The sequence below is a fragment of the Microcebus murinus genome, chromosome X, assembly GCF_040939455.1.
Source record: "Microcebus murinus isolate Inina chromosome X, M.murinus_Inina_mat1.0, whole genome shotgun sequence".
NCBI lineage: Eukaryota > Metazoa > Chordata > Mammalia > Primates > Cheirogaleidae > Microcebus > Microcebus murinus.
Window position 1 is genome coordinate 42,958,600 of NC_134136.1, and position 14,245 is coordinate 42,972,844.

A 14,245-nucleotide genomic window follows, 5' to 3' on the forward strand; every position below is an offset into this window, starting at 1 on the left:
TAAGAAGACTGAGACACTCACTGTTTTTTGTGGGTGTGTGATCAGATCCTCTAGGTCCATACCCTAACCAGTTTATCAACAGAGAAATAGGTCAGTTGTCCCAAAGGCTCAGCGCATATGGATGACCTGCGCATGAATTCAGGAAACTCATTCATGCAAAGTACTGGAGCCCCAGCAATAACATTTAGAAACCATCCAGTAGATATGAAAGAAAAGGAGTGCATTCCTGGGCCTACTGTATCCTTGGGCTAGCATTGAACATGTAGCACAAATATAGGCAGGGGGGAACTGGCACAGAGTATGACCACGACAGTGGTTCTCCAGTAGCAGGCCATAGATCGTAAAGGTCCATGGAGAGCCCTGTGTGCCCAGGAGTATTTCACATCATTTTTGGCCCTGGCAGGTCTGACTGATGGGGGTGAATCTGAGAAACTCAAGAAGACAGGGGACTGTGGATATAGCAACAGGGAGAAAAAAATGGGAAAGTAGGGGTAGACCGTGACTTAAGCTAACAGTGATGACATTTACACAATGTCACAAGATCTTGTTGATTGCAAACTCCCTGAGCAAGCATAAGGTTCAGACCAAGCGATATAGAGGGTACCAGGAAACAAGGGATGTTCCTCGTCATTGCCTTGAGGCTCTTGTTAATTTTAGGCAAGTTAAATGAGGAAGGACATGTCTACATAGACTCATGAAACTGCTCACTTGGCAAGGAGACTTGGAACAGTAAGAATAGTTATCTGCAAGAATGCACTCAGTGACACCTTCGTGTGAGTATGATAACAGGCAAAGAGGCAGAACACAAGCTGCCCATAGCCTTGAGGCCTTGTTCCCCAATACAGGCTCCACTAGTCCCGTCCAGACATGGCTTCCACCAGGCTCCCCAGATGGGACTTCCTGTACAGGTCCGACAGTCAGCTGGCTGTCCACGTCGGCTTGCTGCCTGTCCCTGGTGCTTCCACAGCCCAACCTGCCATGGGCGACTCTTCCCCTAGCCTCCTCAGAGATCTGATCTGTCTGGGGAGTCCTGTCCCATGTCCCTGCTGGACCCTGACCGCACTCCCAAGTCACTTCTCCCCAGAAAACCCCAGGACTGGCTCTGCCAGAAGGCCAAACAATTTCCTCTGGATGGCACTGTTGCACCACAAATGCACACCTGCTCTTCCCTCAGGTCCACTCCCTCCGCCTTTTGGTGAGGAAAAAACGCCAACCACTGTCCAATCTGGCTCCAAAATGGCGGATAGCACCCTTTTGGCAACTTTTTGGAGGAGCCATCTCACCTGCCACTGTCCAAATAGTCAGAAGAAAGGGTGACACTGGGACAGTAGGTATGAGCACAAAGCCCTATTTGCTCCGCCAGCCCACCATAGTTCAGGCATAGATAGGTCACATAGGACTGGGGACAGGTGCCACCCCTAAGGCACCCGTCCTCCTCCTGGTTCTCTTCCTGGGGGCCCCAGATCCATGTCAGGAGAGCTCCTAACGGGGTGCCTGCTGGGCAAAACACATAGAGCTGTGCGTGCTTCTGCGGACTCATGTGTGTCATGCCAGAGAGGACAAGGATAAGCCAGAATATTTGCAACTTCTTTCTTGGGAACGTATATTCTCATGGACAATTTAACATAACCATGTCTAGGCTGAGCAGAAAACAGAACACTCCCAATATGTGTTCAAAAATCACACTGCCCAGGAACACTACTGTGTAAATAAGACACAGTAAATAGAAGGAACAGTGGACACCCTAGCTGCAGCTTCTGTGCTCATCACCCCACCTTGGTCCCCCAAAATCTATGTGGTCTTCCCCACAGCAACCTGTTTTCTCCTGTCTCTCTCTCTCTCCTCACACCCATATGCTGACTCCTCCCTGTCATCCTTTCTCTCTCTCTCTCTCTCTGATGCCCCACTGTCACTGCCTATATATGTGCACGCATGCAACTGCACACCTTCTGTTTTCTCCAGGACCACACATAAAGACATTGTGCCAAAGTCATGACAGATGCAATCGAAGGTGTTAGTAATCATCCAACCACACCGAGAGGTGTAAGGACAGATGTAAAAGAATCCAAGACCCCATGCCAGCACCTCCATGGTGGATGCTGCTGCCTCAGTCACCGAAGCTACCCGGAAAACCCCATCACTGTTTCCTAAGGCCAAGGCCAGGGAAGTGACAGTTGGAGGTTATCCCCTTCGTCCTGCAAAAGCTGCCCACACACACTATGCAAACTGTTTTCATGGAAGTTCCTTTACAGTGCGGGTGCACACAAGCGTACAAGTGTACACATGTCCACCTCAGGGTCTTCCTAGATTCTGGTGGGAGGGAGGGACATGTCCCTTTTAGGTCCTTTGCAATGTTTTTCACTCCAAGAAAGATACCCTTCTCCCAAAAAGTCAGCCCTTGGAGGCCCAACATTTCAGACTGCCTGCAATTCGTCCTCCCTTAAGAAAGACATCCCACCGGTAACCCCAGGAGGGTCTCCAGGGTCCCTTCCCGCTTTTGAATTACACAAAGCGGGGTTTGCAAAACCTGCTTGGAAAACCACCTCTCTTCCATGGAAAAAAGGTTCTTTAAGTTCTAGGAAGGAAATGAAAACACAACACAATGGCCAGAGCCTCTGCCTTTCTAGATGGCATCTTGCAAAGGGACATGTACTCCTAGCTCTACCCCTGCAATCCAAGCCTGTCCAAGCCTCATGCTGACCATGGAGCCATGTAAGGACGTGGAGCTGAACACAAGGGTGAAGGTGCCAGGGCCCACCACCATTCACTATATTGCCTGAGCCTGCTCGTCCTGTCCCTTCGGCTACGCAGCAGTCTCTCCCTGGGCCAAAACTCACGGCTCTGTCCTTCCAGACGCGCTTGCCTTCATGTACTTTACCACGTTTAGGTGGGCACCCCTCCTGGCCACTGGAAATTCAGAGTCTTCTTTGTCCAAAGTTTCCCACCATAGCCATTTCCCCACTCCTCATGTCAGATTGAAGGTCCCCAAATGCTCAGAGCACAAAAAAGAGGAAGGGTCCAAGGCACAAAGTACTGATAGGGCGAGTGGCCTGGTTTGAAGGCAATTTCCCAATGATTTGGGAAATGGATATAACAGAAAATGGTAGCAGAATTGCAGCACATGTCGAATTGGTTCTGTAAAGACTTATAACAAGACAAGGCGCAGTGGCTCACACCTGTAATCCTAGCACTCTGGGAGGCTGAGGTCAAGGTCAGGAGTTCAAAACCAGCCTGAGCAAGAGTGAGACCCCATCTCTACTAAAAACAGAAAGAAATTAATTAATTGGCCAACTAAAAATATGTAGAAAAAATTAGCCGGGCAGGGTGGCACATGCCTGTAGTACCAGCTACCCGGGAGACTAAGGAAGAAAGATTGCTTGAGCCTAGGAGTTTGAGGTTCCTGTGAGCTAGGCTGACGCCATGGCACTCTAGCCTGGGCAACAAAGTGAGACTCTCTCTCCAAAAAAACACATACAATAGTCACCTCAGTGACAGTCTGAGTGTGGCCCAGAGGAGTGCGACCACACCTGGTGACTCTGTTTTCCTCCTTAGGACAAAGAAACATCTCAACTACGGATAACACAGTTGGCAATGGCTGATGATCAGTACAAGCCCTATGGTACTTCACTGGGTTACAGTGCGAACAAGAAGCCATCTAAGCTGACTGGTCCCTTGTACCTAAGGGAAAGGGCAGCAGGCAACCTGCCCACAACCTTGGGTCCCAAACCCATGCTCCCCAGTGCAGGCTCCCACTAGTCCCGCCCAGACATGGCCGCCACCAGACTCCGCAGCCAGGACTTCCTGTACAGGCCCGCCAGGCAGCTATCTGTCCACCTCGGCCTGCTACCTGTCCCTTGCACTTCTATGGCCCGACCCGCCACAGGCCACCCTTACCAGAGTACTCCAGAGAGCTCTGATCTGTCCTGGGTCCCGTTCCCTATCCCTGCTGGACCCCACTGCACTACCAAGCCACTCCACCCCAGGAAAGCCCAGGCCCGGCTTCGCTGGAGTGCCAAACTAGTTCCTCTGGATGGCACTGTTGCACCACAAATGCCCGCCTGCCCTTCCCCCAGGTCCACTCCCTCCGCCCTTGGCTGAGGAAAAAACGCCAACCACTGTCCAATCTGGCTCCAACATGGCAGACAGCACCCTCTTGGTCACTTGACACTACAAAAAAGGAGGAGGACATGGAATCGGTAAAGACAATTCCGTACGGTCATCTTTGACTTCTACAGAAATTACAGAGTAAAAATCAACCCTACTAATTTCTAGGCAATTGCATGAAGTCGTTTGGGGCTGTAATAAAGAAGTAGCTCTCCAGGAACTATGTATCTTGAAATAAGGGAGACTTTACCCTTGGCTTTCTGTTCAGTGACAGCTACAACCAGCCTACCTTGGGCGTCTATCCTCACAGAACTTCTCTCTTGGTATTTGTACTGTGTGACTATGGAGAAGTATATGTCAAAATATCGAACTGGGGTTATTTCCTCCACATCATATTAATGCAGTAACAGACCCTCCAAGGAACGTTAGCTCATCTGGCTAGAAAAGGAATGGGAAGCAGGCATCTCCGGTCTGGCTGTACACAGATCCACCACACTGACTTTCTAGGGATGAGGGCAAATCCTTTTTGACTGTGGGCGTGTCTCTATGTACTAAACAGCTGGTTTCAGGGTGGACACAGACACTACTCCACGTACCTGTCAGTCACACATCCTCTCTTTGTCAGAACTGGGACTTTGTGTCAGAACCCAGACACAAAGTCAGATCTCTTTAAAAGAAAAGAAATTGGGAAAGAGGAAAGCAAAAACCAAGTGTCCGACATGAAGAGACATCGTAAACAGATGATCTTGCTGCTATCACCCCAGGCAGTGGTTACAGGGGAAATGGAAAGGGTCTGGCTGGATGTTGACTCTGCACACATGTGCAAAGGCCAGGGGATGTGTGTTTTATTCCATACCAGCCTGGTGGGGTCAGAGAGAAGGCCGAAAGCAAAAAAACTTCCACATTTTCATTCATGTGTACAAGATAGCAGAAGCAAACACAGAGGAGAAAATTGATATCTACATGTCACCTTAGGGAGGGATGGTAAGAGGGGTAGAAGAGAAATGCACAGTTTGGGATTGGACATCACACAATGGAAAGGGCTGTCTCTTTAACTGGGAGAAATCTCTATCCATAGTGGTATTCCCAAGGTTGTCATGGGATAAAGAATATCGAAAAGGAAAAGGGAAAAATGGACACATATTTAGGGAAGATAGTTTGCATTTATGCACGCATGAATGATTGTGTGAATGAATGTGTGGGGTGAGTGGACAGCACAGCCACACTTCCATGTAGAGTTTGCCAGGAGCGACTGCGGAACCAAAGGCCCTTTCTGAGGTCACCAACATGTGTGGAAAAACGGGTTTCCCCTCCTGAGCCTTGGAACCCCATTCTGGGCTACTAAATTGGGAGTGACTACCTGAGTCCCTGCAGGTGACACAGAGCTACATCCTTAGAGTCTTGTCCCCTCACACGGCCCCTGTCAATTCCTACTGCTCCCACAGTGCCCAACTGCTACTCCTTCTCTAGACTGCTCCTAAGGCATTTTGCTCCTGGAATGTGCTTGGCTTGTCTCATTGGGGCTAGTAGCCCTGGCTCCCTGAGGACAGAATGCAGGTAATGACCACAGCTTAAGAGGGGAATCCAGATATTCAGCACATGTCAGGCTATGAGTCAATATTCCCTTAGGAGCAACCCGCCTACTCAGGAGGAACCTTATAACACCCACAGGTGTGACCAGAAAACTGGGTACCACATTACAGTATATTCTGGCTCAAAGCTTATGAGGAGCTGATGTATTGATGGATAAATGGATACCTCTACACATTTGGATGAATATTTTCACACAGACATTTATATTCCACAACTAGAGCCTGAAAAAAAGACACACCTTTTTCCTCAACACCTGAGAAGAATAAACCCCACTCTTAGGGCTTGAATCCCCTTTGAGCATTCTTTGGTGTTTTTTCACCTATAAAGGGTGGAGGGAGAGGCCTGGGAGGAAAAATTGTGGGCATTTCTGGAGCCACAGTGCCACCAAGCGGATTCTATTTGAGTATGGCTTCCAGCTAGTTTCTGTGTACACTGATGGGGAGGCTTCTGAGAGGAGGAAGCATAAGTTTGGGGAAATGGTCGAATTCTGGGGCTCCACCTGGGAACCCCACAGGGTAACTCAGGGTTTAATGAGAGAGAGAGAAGGAGTCAGGCTGGGCTACCAAGGAGCCCTCGGCTGCCCAGTCAGCCAGGCTTGGGAGTCCCTGGAGTCTAGTCCTCCGTGGCCGCCATGTTTGGGAACCTATGGCTGAAACTACCACAGGGGATTTGTTGCTGGATCTTTCCTGCTGGTACAGGGGCAACATTAGGGCATTAAGAGGGACACTTTACTGGCAGTCGGGGCCACTGGGAAATCTGGACCTACGGGTCCCTTTGGAAAACTTAGACCCAGTTAAGGAATGAGGAGGGGCCAGCACCTATAAAAGAGTAGTGGACCCTCCTCCGTATATATGGAAGAGTAAAATTGAGAATGGTGAATAGGTAACAGGGTGTGGCCAGGAAACAAACAAAAAAAGGCTTTTGTGTGTCTTTAAACCTTTCCCCACTCTTTTTGGGAACTGCAGCCTGGTGGGTTAAGTGTTTTTCTAAAAGTAATAACTGCCACCTGGTGCTATCCCCCTCAGGTGGGCTGAGGGAAAGTATCAAGGCTTTATCTTTGGCATAGATGGGAGGATTAGCATAGTTAACTATAGTAATTGCCTGAAGCTGAGAAAACCATTCTTTTTTTTCCCCCTTATATTACAGGGGTTCAAATGTTTACATTTACATATATTACCTTTGCCTGGCCCAAATCAGAGCGTTAGGCATGTGGATACCCAAGACATTGTACACCACACCCATTAGGTGTGAATGAAAACCATCCATTAAAAGCTCTGTATTTCTGCTTATGTTTTCAAATATGTGGATTTTGAGATGATAGCCTGCCTTTTTCCTCCTTTTACTGGCAGGAAAATGAATCTCTTTCCCCATCACTGGAAAGACCTGTTCTTGTTCCTCTGATTCTGCATCGTGGACAAGTGCTGAGTTTTTGGCAACTCAGCCACAAATTCAGGGACACTCTTTTGTGGACAGGATCAATTCCCTGCGTACTGGGTACTAAAACAGAGCAAGAAAAAGTTGCACAGGTGCATGGCAGTTCAATTTTGGGTGATTTCCTCTCGCTCCTGTCAAAGAAACTCTGGGTCACAGACCACACACCATGCCATCCTGTGCAGGATCTCCTGTTGTACAGAGCGTGGCGGCACCCACTGGGGATACATAGGCTAAGTCGGCCCTCATGCCCTGCAGTTGGGTGACCTTGATCCGAACTGCTCATGGACTACAGTTGGGGGACATTCCAGAGTTGCCCTGATCCCTCCCCTCCACTGATAGGAGCCAGTTGATACCCTCATGAAAGGAACATGCCTTCACACATGAGGATGTCTATGTTCTGTGGGTCCGGCTGTCCCAGAGCGATGGCCCAGGCCCATGGAGCACACGGAGACTGCCACACTCACAGCCTTGGGTTGGGGCATGATCAGATCCTGTAGGTTCATATCCTGACCAGTGGATTGGTGGAGAGAAAGGTCAATTGTCCTGAAAGCCTTGCACACTTGAGTCTCCTGATCAAAAATTCAGAAAGGTCAAAAGTGTGAATTACTGGGGCAGGAGGAACGGTCTCTAGAAACCATCCAGTAGGTATGAAAGAAAAGGAGTGTAGTGCTGGGCCTTGAGGCTTCCTACCAAACCGTTTCCTAGCACTCAACAGGTAGCACAGCTGCAGGCAGGTGGGAACCGGCAAACAGCACAACCTACAACAGTGGTTGTCCAGTAGCAGGCCACAGGTAGTAAAGGTGTGCGAGTAAGTCCTGTGTGCCCAGCACTATGCACATGGCTTCTGGCTTTGGCAGGGCTGGTTCATCGGGATGAATCTGGGAAATACCTTTAGAGAGGGGGATGGGATAAAGCTGAAGGGTAATAAGGTGGAGAAAGATGGGGAGACTCTCACTGAACCAAATGGTGGTGACATTTACAGGTTCACTTGATCTTTGTGTTTGCAAGTATCTGGGAAACCTCAGGGATAAGACCAGGACATGTAGAGGAAACAAGGAATATTTTTGGGCATTGCCTTGAGGTTCTTGGGATTTTGAGCTACTTAGCTAGGAAGAAGAAGTGTGCAGAGTCTCAGATGATTGGTCCCTTGGCAATGAGTCTTCCACCACTAAGAAAAGGCCTCTGTAAGAATGCACTCACAACTTGGAGTTAGTATGGCAAATGGCAAAGAAGCAGAACAACACATTCCCAAAGCCCCAGTATGTCACTCTCCAGGGCAGACTCCAGCTAGTCCCGCCCAGACATGGCCGCCACCAGGCTCTGCAGCTGGCTAGCTGTCCACCTCGGCTTGCCGCAGGGCCCTGGTGCATCAACCGCCCAACCCACCACAGACCACCCTTCCCTAAGGCCTCCAGAGAGCTCTGATCTCTCCAGGGCCCCAACCCCTGTCCCTGCTGGACCCTGACTGCACTCCCAAGCCACTCCTCCCCAGGAAACCCCAGGCCTGGCTTTGCAGGAGCACCAAACAAGTTCCTCTGGATGGCACTGTTGCACCACAAATGCTCGCCTGCCATCCCACAGGTCCACTCCCTCCGCCCTTGGCTGAGGAAAAAACGCCAACCACTGTCCAATCTGGCTCCAACATGGTGGATAGCACCCTCTTGATCATTTGGAGGAGGAGCCATCCCACTGCCCTGAGCCTGGCCTCACTAGGGTCCCCTTCATCTGCCTTCCTGACAAAAAGGGAAGAGTTCACCTGCAGTCCCCTTAGCAATGCATGGCAACCAACCCATTCCCCTCCTAGGCCATGACCACTGGGGGCTGCGTGAGGGCCAAGATCCACACTGGGCACTGGTGCCTCCAACTCCACTTCCTGCTGGCCAGAAGACATTCTGACGTGGGCACTCTCACAGGTCAGTCCAAGGCCAGTTTGACGACCAGGTTGACGGTGACTAATGTCACAGAGTTACCTGATGAGAAGCAAGGAAGCCAGACACACTCTAAGCCCTGGACAGAGGGCCCTCTCACTCTGGCAGCCCGTGGTGGTTCAGGCATGGCTAGGTCAGACAGGACGAGAGCCAGCTGCCACCCCTAAGACACCCGTTCTCTTCATGCTGGGCCCATGTCCATGTCCAGACAGCTCCTACCTAGCAGCCTGCTTTGAAGAACATATAGAGGTGTGTGTGCTTCTGTGGACTTGCCTATGTTAGGCTGGCCATGGATAAGGAAAAAGAGAAGGCAGAATTTTTACATTTAATTCCCCAGAAATGGGTGCGTATTCTAATAGATATCTAACTGTTACTGTGTCAGGACTGATTAAAAAGGGGAATACCCCAAACACATGCAGAAACGCAAACTGCCTAGGAAGACTTCTCTGAAGTGGCCTTGGGCCATGTCTCCCCTCACCTTTAGCTCTGTATCTTCAGAGGGCCCCGTCCTTCATCCTGGTTGGACACTGCACTGACTCTAATGCCACTCATCCCCTTGATGCTACAAAAAAGAAGGGGTCATGGAATCGGTACAGACAATTCCTGTAGGGTCATCTTTGAATTCTACAGAAATTACAGAGTAAAAGTCAACCCTACTCATTTCAAGGCAATTGCATGAAATCATTTGGGGCTGTAATAAAGCAGCAGCTCTCCTGGAACTGTATATCTTGAAATAAGGGAGACTTTACCCTTGGCTTTCTGTTCATTGACAACTACAACCAGCCTATAATGGGCATGTATCCTCATAAAACTTCCGTCCTGGTATCTGTACTCTGAGACTATGGAGAAGTATATGTCAAAATCTCCAACTGAGGCTGTTTCCTAACCTCATATTAATGGAGTAACACACCCTCGAAGGACTGGTAGCTCATCTGGCTAGAAAAGGAATGGGAAGCAGGTATCTGCAGTCTGGCTGCACACATCCACCACAATGACTTTCTAGGGATGACGGCAAATCATTCTCGGAGTCTTGTGCATCTCAATGTACTCAGCAGCTGGTTTCAGAGTGGACAGAGACACTACTCCATGTATCTGTCAGTCACACATCCTCACCCTGTCAGAACTGGGACTTAATACCCAGACAAGGTCAGACCTCTTAAATAAAAGAAGATTGGAATGAGGAAAACAGAAACCAAGTGTCCAAAATGAAGACACATGGTAAGCAAAGGTTCTTGCTGCTATTACCCCAGGCAGTTGTTACAGGGGAAACGAAAAGGATCTGGCTGGATGTTGACTCTGCACACATGTGCAAAGGCCAGGGGATGCATATTTTATTCCATAGCAGCCTGGTGGGGTCAGAGAGAATGCCGAAAGCAGATAAACTTCCACATTTTCATTCATATGCGTAAGATACGAGATGCAAACACACAGGAGAAAACTGACATCTACTTTTCACTTTAGGAGGGATGGTAAGAGGGTTAGAAGACAAACGCACAATTTGGGATTAGACATCACACAACGGAAAGGGCTGTCTCTTTAACTGGGAGAAATCTCTATCTACAGTGTTATTCCCAAGATTGTCATGGGATAAAGAATATAGAAAAGGAAAAGGGAAAAATGGACACATATTTCGGGAAGACAGTTTGCATTTATGCACGCATGAATGATTGTGTGAATGAATGTGTGGGGTGAGTGGACAGCACAGCCACACTTCCACGTAGAGTTTGCCATGAGCGACTGCAGAACCAAAGCCCTTTCTGAGGTCACCAACATGTGTGGAAAAACGGGTTTCCCCTCCTGAGCCTTGGAACCCCATTCTGGGCTACTCAATGGGGAGTGACTACCTGAGTACCGGTAGGTGACTCAGGGCTACATCCTTAGAGTCTTGTCCCCTCACACGGCCCCTGTCAATTCCTACTGCTTCCACAGTGCCCAACTGCTACTAATTCTCTAGACTGCTCCTAAGGCATTTTGCTCCTGGAATGTGCTTATTTGGCTCCTTGGGGTAGCAGCCCTGGCTCCCTGAGGACAGAATGCAGGTAATGACTGCAGCTTAAAAGGGGAAATCCAGATACTCAGCCCATGTCAGGCTATATGAGTCAATATTCACTTAGGAGCATCCCGCCTACTCAGGAGGAATCTTATAACACCCACAGGTGTGACCAGAAAATGTGTACCTCATTATAGTAAATTCTGGCTCAAAGCTTATGAGGAGCTGATGTATTGATGGATAAATGGATACCTCTACACATTTGGATGAATATTTTCACACAGACATTTATATTCCACAACTAGAGCCTGAAGAAAAGACACACCTTTTTCCTCAACACCTGAGAAGAATAAACCCCACTCTTAGGGCTCAAATCCCCTTTGAGCATTCTTTCGTGTTTTTTCACCTATAAAGGGTGGAGGGAGAGGCCTGGGAGGAAAAATTTAGAGCATTTCTGGAGCGACAGTGCCACCAAGCGGATTCTATTTGAGTATGGCTTCCAGCTAGTCTCTGTGTACACTGACAGGAGGCCTCTGAAAGGAGGAAGCATACGGTTTTGGGAAATGGGCGAATTCTGGGGCTGCACCTGAGGACCTCACTGGATAACTCTGGGTTTAATGAGAGAGAGAGGAGTCAGGCTGGGCTACCAAGGAGCCCTCGGCTGCCCAGTCTGCCAGGCTCGGGAGTCCCTGGAGTCTAGTCCTCCGTGGCCGCCATGTTTGGGAACCTGGAGCTGAAACTACCACAGGAGGATTTGTTGCTGGATCTTTCCTGCTGGTACAGGGGCAACAGTAGGGCATTAAGAGGGACACTTTACTGGCAGTCGGGGCCACTGGGAAATCTGGACCTACGGGTCCCTTTGGAAAACTTAGACCCAGTTAAGGAATGAGGAGGGGCCAGCACCTATAAAAGAGTAGTGGACCCTCCTCCCATACATATGGAAGGGTAAAATTGAGAGTGGTGAATAAGTAACAGAGTGTGGCCAGTAAACAAACAAAAAAGGGTTTTTGTGTGTCTTTAAACCTTTCCCCAGTCTTTTTGGGGACTGCAGCCTGGCAGGTTAAATGTTTTGCTAAAAGTAGTAAGTGCCAGCCCTCCTAGGTGGCTGATGGCAACTATCAAGGTTTTGTCTTTGGCTAGATGGAAGGATTAGCATAGTTAACTATAGTAATTGCCTGAAGCTGAGAAAACCATTTTTTTTCCGTATATAACAGGGGTTCAAATGTGTACATTACATATATTACCTTTGCCCCGTCCAAATCAGAGCTTTAGACATATGCATACCCTAGAAGTTGTGTACTGCACCCATTAGGTGTGAATGAAAACCATCCATTAAAAGCTCTGTGTTTCTGCTTATGTTTTCAAATATGTGGATTTTGAGATGATAGCCTGCCTTTTTCCTCCCTTTGTTCGCAAGAAAAGGAATCTCTTTCCCCATCACTGGAAAGACCTGTCCTTGTTCCTCTGATTCTGCATCGTGGACTAGTGCTGAGTTTTCAGTAACACAGCCACAAATTCAGGGACACTCTCTTGTGGACAGGATCAATTCCCTGCGTACTGGGTACTAAAACAAAGCAAGAAAAGGTTGCACAGGTGCATGGCAGTTCAATTTTGGGTGATTTCCTCTCGCTCCTGTCAAAGAAACTCTGGGTCACAGACCACACACCATGCCATCCTGTGCAGGATCTCCTGTTGTACAGAGCGTGGCGGCACCCACTGGGCATCCACAGGCTAAGTCGGCCCTCATGCCCTGCAGTTGGGTGACTTGGGTCTGCATTGCTCATGGACTATAGTTTGGGGGACATTCCAGAGCTGCCCTGATCCCTCCCCTCCACTGATAGGAGCCAGTTGATACCCTCATGAAAGGCACATGCCTTCACACATGAGGAGGTCTATGTTCTGTGGGTCCGGCTGTCCCAGAGTGATAGCCCAGGCCAATGGAGCACACAGAGACGGCCACACTCACAGCTGTGGATTGGGGCATGATCAGATCCTGTAGGTTCATATCCTGACCAGTGGATTGGTGGAGAGAAAGGTCAATTGTCCTGAAAGGCTTTGCACACTTGAGTCTCCTGATCAAAAATTCAGAAAGGTCAAAAGTGTGAAATACTGGAGCACAAGGAATGGTCTCTAGAAACCATCCAGTAGGTATGAAAGAAAAGGAGTCTATTGCTGGGTCTTGAGGCTTCCTACCAAATTGTTGCCTAGCACTGAACAGGTAGCACAGCTGCAGGGAGGTGGGAACTGGCAAATAGCATGACCTACAGCAGTGGTTGTCCAGTAGCAAACCATAGGTAGTAAAGGTGTGCGAGTAAGTCCTGTGTGCCCAGCACTATGCACATCGTTTCTGGCTTTGGCAGGGCTGGTTCATTGGGATGAATCTGGGAAACACCAGGAGGAAGGGGCCTGGGATAAAGCAGCAGGAAAAAAAGATGTGGAAAGAAGCCAGAGACTCTCACTGAACTCAAGGGTAGTGCATTTACACAGTGTCACTGGACATTCTTGACTACAAGTACCTCGGCAACCTCAGAGATGAGACCAGGACAGGCAGAGGAAAGCAAAAAACAGGGAATATTTTTGGGCATTGCCTTGAGGTTCCCTGGATTTTGGGCACCCTGGCACAGAAAGGAGAAGTCTGCAGAGGCTCTGACGATTGCTCCCTGGGCAATGAATCTTCCAACACTAAGAGGAGGCCTCTGCAAGAACGCACTCACACCTTGGATTCAGTATGGGAAAAGGCAAAGAAGCAAAAGGACACATTCCCACAGCCCCAAACTGTGGCTCTCCAGTGCAGGCTTCCCCGAGTCCCGCCCAGACATGGCCGCCACCAGGCTCTCCAGCCGGGACTTCCTGTATAGGCCGGCCAGATGGCTGACTGTCCACCGCTGCCTAGGGCCTTGCCCCTGTGCTTCAACGCCATGGGACACCCTTCTCCAAGGCCTCTAGAGAGCTCTAACCTGTCCGGGGTCCATTCGTCTTCCCTGCTGGACCCCTACTGTACTTCTAAGCCACTCCTCCCCAGGAACCCCTAGGCCTGGCTTCACATGAGCGCCAAACAAGTTCCTCTGGATGGCACTGTTGCACCACAAATGCGGGCCTGCCTTTCTTCCAGGTCCACTCCCTCCGCCCTTGGGTAAGGAAAAAACACCAACCACTGTACAATCTGGCTCTAACATGGCGGGTAGCACCATCTTGG

General features: G+C 49.3%; 1 pseudogene; it reads right to left on the bottom strand.

Moving 5' to 3' along the window:
- Window positions 1–14,245, bottom strand: part of LOC105862849 (tubulin polyglutamylase complex subunit 2 pseudogene) — a 153,699-nt pseudogene that overhangs the window by 68,915 nt on the left and 70,539 nt on the right.